Source organism: Gossypium arboreum, chromosome 8 (assembly GCF_025698485.1).
Source record: "Gossypium arboreum isolate Shixiya-1 chromosome 8, ASM2569848v2, whole genome shotgun sequence".
In the NCBI taxonomy this organism is placed as follows: domain Eukaryota; kingdom Viridiplantae; phylum Streptophyta; class Magnoliopsida; order Malvales; family Malvaceae; genus Gossypium; species Gossypium arboreum.
Window position 1 is genome coordinate 119,980,855 of NC_069077.1, and position 5,301 is coordinate 119,986,155.

At 38.0% G+C, this 5,301-nt stretch overlaps 1 non-coding gene across 1 annotated transcript; it reads left to right on the top strand.

Annotated features, from left to right (window-relative positions):
* The first annotated feature begins 4,816 nt into the window (after positions 1-4,816).
* LOC128279770 (small nucleolar RNA R71) lies at positions 4,817-4,922 on the top strand. Its single transcript, XR_008269966.1, has one exon. It is a non-coding gene; the product is annotated as a small nucleolar RNA R71 (small nucleolar RNA).
* The last annotated feature ends 379 nt before the right edge of the window (positions 4,923-5,301 follow it).

Genomic DNA, 5,301 nt, shown 5'->3' on the forward strand with positions numbered 1-5,301 from the left:
TGGTGACCTGATTTAATAAGTTTGCGAATGTGAAACCCTGGTAACGCCTCGAACCCTATCCTGGTGTCAGATAAGGGTGAGGGGTGTTACATTTAGTGATATCAGAGCTATGGTTTAGTCAGATAAGTATCCTTTGCCAAGGATCGATGATTTGTTTGACCAGTTGAGAGGAGGCACCGTGTTCTCTAAGATAGACTTAAGGTCTGGCTATTATCAACTGCGAGTTAAAGAATCGGATGTACCCTAAAACAGCTTCCAGAACGAGGTACGGTCATTATGAATTTTTTGTCATGCCGTTTGGGTTAACAAATGCACCAGCCATATTTATGGACCTAATGAATAGGATCTTTCGTCCACACTTGGATAAGTTTGTCATTGTGTTTATTGACGACATCTTGATTTACTCCAAAAATGGGACAGAACATACGAAGCACCTGAGAACTGTGCTGCAGACCTTGCGAAAAAAGCAACTGTATTCTAAATTTAGCAAGAGTGAATTTTGGCTCCAAGAAGTCGAATTTGTGGGTCATATTGTTTTAAGTGAAGGCATCCGAGTTGATTTAAGTAAAATCTCTACTATCGTCGAGTGGAAACCACCTAAAAATGTAACCGAGGTTAGAAGCTTTTTGGGCTTAGCCGATTACTATCGAAGGTTTGTGAAAGGATTCTCCATGAAAGTGACTTCGATGATGAGGTTGCTACAGAAAGACATTAAATTTGAATGGACGAAAAAGTGTCAGCAAAGTTTTGAGAAGTTAAAGACACTACTGACTGAAGCTCCTATTTTGGTATTGCCTAAGTCGAGAAAAGAGTTTGTGGTCTACAGTGATGCATCCTTAAATGGATTGGGTTGTATACTTATGCAAGATGTCAAAGTAATAGCCTCTGCTTCACGATAATTAAAACCGCACGAGGAAAACTATCTGACACACGACCTAGAACTTGCCGCCATCGTTTTTGCTTTAAAAATTTGGAGGCATTATTTATATGGTGAGAGTTGTTGTTTATTCACAGACCACAAGAGTTTGAAGTACTTAATGACTCAAAAAGAATTAAATTTGAGACAACGAAGATGGTTAGAATTAATTAAGGATTATTATCTAATCATTGACTATCACCCGGGAAAGGCAAATGTGGTCACCGACGCGTTAAGCAGAAAATCCTTGTTTACATTAAGGGCCATGGATACTCGATTGGCATTGTTTGATGATGGTTCAGTCTTGGTAGAGCTAGAGGCTAGGCCGACATTTCTTCAAGAAATCTATAATTCTCAAACTAATGATGAAGACTTGCAAGCTAAAAGAACTTAATGTGAGTCAGGTATTGAATTAGATTTTTGGATTGGTTCTGATAGATGTTTGATGTTCAGAAATAGGGTTTGTGTACCCAAAGAAAATGAACTTATACAGAAAATCTTCCAAGAAGCACATAATAGTCATTTTTCAATTCACCTAAGTACCAAGATGTACAACGATTTGAACAAAATGTACTGGTGGAACAGTATGAAAAGAGATATTTCTGAATTTGTATCAAAATGCCTGGTATGTCAGCAAATTAAAGCTGAACATCAAGTACCTTCAGGTTTGTTACACCCTGTGATGGTCCCCAAATGGAAGTGGGACAAAGTTACTATAGATTTCGTGACAGGATTACCATTAACTCCAAAAAAGAAAGATGCCATATGGGTTGTAGTGGACAAGTTGACGAAGTTGGCTTATTTTATTCTACTAAGGACAGATTACCCTCTTGATAAGTTGGCCGACTTATACATTTCTGAGATCGTGAGATTACATGGGGTTCCACTGTCGATTATTTCAGACAGAGACCCGAAGTTCACTTCAAGATTCTGGAAGAAATTACAAGAAGCCTTGGGTGCGAAGTTAAGCTTTAGTACAACTTTTCACCCGTAGACTGATGGCCAGACTGAACTAATGATTCAGATCCTTGAAGATATGTTACGATGTTGTATCCTCGAATTTCAGGGCAGTTGGGAAAAATACTTGTCGTTTGTAGAATTTGCCTATAACAATAGTTTTCAAACAAGTTTGAAGATGGCACCTTATGAAGCCTTATATGGCAAGAAGTGCCGAACTCCATTATACTGGACAGAACTCAAGGAAAGTCAGATTCATGGAGTTGATCTGATTAAGGAAACTGAGGAGAAAGTTAAAGTGAAACGAGATTATTTAAAAGCGGCATCGAATAGGAAAAAGTCGTATGCTGACCTGAAAAGAAAGGAAATTAAGTTCCAAGTTGGAGATAAAGTATTCTTGAAAGTATGTCCATGGAAGAAAGTGTTGAGATTTGGTCGGAAAGGCAAGCTGAGTCCGCGGTTTATCGGACCGTACAAGATCACTGAAAGAGTTGGACCATTAGCCTATCGTTTGGCATTGCCACCCGAACTGGAAAAGATTCACAATGTGTTCCATGTATCTATATTAAGGCGATATCGATCAGACCTTTCTCATGTGATTTCGCTCGCAGAGATTGAAATTTGACGGAACATGACCTATGAAGAGGAACCGGATAAGATTTTGGCTAGTGAGATTAAACAACTGAGGAATAAAGACGTGGCTTTAGTAAAAGTTTTAGGGCATCGACATGGTGTAGAATAGGCTACATGGGGGCTGGAAGAAACCATGAGAAGCCAATATCTGAACCTGTTTACTGTAAGACTTTCGAGGATGAAAGCCCCTAAGGGGGGAGAAATGTAACATCCCAAAATAGGGTATGAGAATATGCATGTGTTAAAATTTCATAAAGAAATTCTTTGAGAAAGGTGTCCAATTGGAAATTAGGGACAAAATTGAATAAATTGCAAAACTTAGATTCTAGAAGCAATTTGTATGAAATTGCTTTAGATTATAAATTAGAAGGCTTTGGAGAGAAATTTTCCCAATTTTTAAGTTTTTGGAGAAAAATGGGCTTGCATGGATGAAATTTTAAAGAAAGGGCTTAAGGGCATTTTGGTCATTTGGCATTTTAATGAAATAAAATGGGAAAAATGAACCAAAAATCAGCCATCTTCCCCCTTGTACCAGTCGAAATTCTCAAGCCCTCCATAGCTAGGGTTTTTAAGCTTTTCAAGCTCAATAGTAAGTACTCCCAAGCCTCGTTTTTAATGTTCTTTGCATTTTTGAAATCCTAGTACCTTGCTCTCCCCATTTCTACCCATATTTCATGCTAGGGTTTATGTTTAAAAATTTACCCATGCATGAGTTACTTGTATTTTGATGGTTTATGGAGGAATATGAAAGTTGGATGTGTGTAAAACATCTTTTCCTAGGTAATTTTCATGAAAAACCCCTAAAGGTACCTTTTTGCAAAAGTTATTAAATTTGTGGTAGAAATGTGAAAATAATGGAAAATGTGGGCTGCCATAAGAGGAAAAAAAAATGTTCGGCTAGGCTTGGGTAAGATAGAAATTTCATGTGTTTCATTATACGAGCCTAGGGACTAAATTGTAAAAACGTGAAAGGTTAGGGGCACAACAGCCATTTAGACCGGGGGTGAAATTTAGACTTGAAAAGTATAATGTAAAGTATTAACGATTTAATTATGTTGTTATAGACCCCGAGGAACAAATTTCAGAGGTCGATCGAGGAAAATGAAAGGTTTCGGAATAACTGAAACACAACACCGAAACGAATACCAGGTAAGTTCGGATAACTTAAAGTAAACTCCTAATATGCCTAATCATATGATTTGTGAATGAATGATGTTTACATTTATTAATGACATAAAAATTTCATGAAATGCATCTTTGATAATGATATATTGAAAAATGTCTCGGTTGAGGTTTAAAAGGGGAATTCGATGGATAAACCATGATTTACAAGGGAATTGAGATCCTGCATGTGTTGCAAAAAGAATTTAGCCTGGATGGGTAATCCATTGATCTCAATTATAAAAAGGATCCAGCCCAGACGGGTGTTCCTTTGGATGATCGAGCCTCCCGAAGAATACATGTGCATTATGGATTTAGCCCAGACAGGTAATCCAATTAGGGTCTGAATTTGGCCTGGACTGGTAATTTAGATCCGAGCTCAATAAAGGTGTTTGTTGTTATAAGGGGATTTAGCCTGGGCTGGCAATCTCGACATCACCTTATGACTTTTTTAAATAGGGGGATTTAGCTTAGACTGGTAATCCCGCCATAAAATGTGAGGTTCACGGGAGTGCACACTTGAAATGATCATCTTTATGAATTGACGGTTAACGGATATTCCATCGAGATTTCCTAGAAACTTAACGGGATTAACATGAGAAGGATGTATATCAATGAAACGATGGATGATGAGTTCATCTAGGATAAATTACATGGTGCTTTGTTATGTGACTAACTCATTGATTGAGTGCATGTGAGAGGGAACCATTTCATACTTGTTGGTTTCATTATCTATTATGGATGTATGCTAAATACTTGGTAAGTGTACTTTCTAGTTATTCAAGCTTACTAAGCATGTAAATGCTTACCCCTCGCCTTTCTCCTTATTTTACAGAGCTCAAGGGCTTGTAAGGGTTGGAAGAGAGTTGGAGAGTCATCACACTATCAACTAGACCAGCTTTGGTATAAAAACCTTTCCATTTTGTTCAATGGCATGTATAGGACTCTTGAGTATTTTGTTATATGTGTCAATTGATTTGCCAAATAAAGGCATGTAAAGATGTTAACGCCTTGAACCCTATCCTGACATCGGATAAGGGTGAGAGGTGCTACAAGGAACATTACCGATCCTCCAGTTGCTTCCTCCAGGCTAGATCTGATGTTACTTCAACAGTGTTATAAAATATCTAAATTTGGAGCCACGCTTGCAACCTACGATATGGGCACTTCCTGAGCATTGATTTGAAAGGTTCACATGCTTCGTAAAGGGATTCACCTTCATATTGCTTAAATTTCGCGATGTCTTGCCTAAGCTAAATGGTTCGACTTATCGAAGAATTTTTGTAGGAATCTTTCCGCTAAGTCATCCCATATGGTGATGCCGATCAGCTGCATTGTCGTACAAAGAGGACAAAAATAATCAGAGATTCACAGTACAATCGGATATTCTATTGTACTTAAAGGTTTCGCAGAGTTGTAGTAATCGCATCAAGTGCTGATTTGGGTCCTCGAACATGTTTCCTTTGATCTATAGAGTGTTATGGATCATCTAAATTATAGTCGTCTTAATTTCGAAATTATTGGTGTTTATCTTGGCCTTCCGGTACTGTCTCGTACGATATCTAGTGTAGGTAAAACATATTCGCGCAACGTCTTTTGATCCATTGGAACTTCTATAATGGATTCTCCTGCAG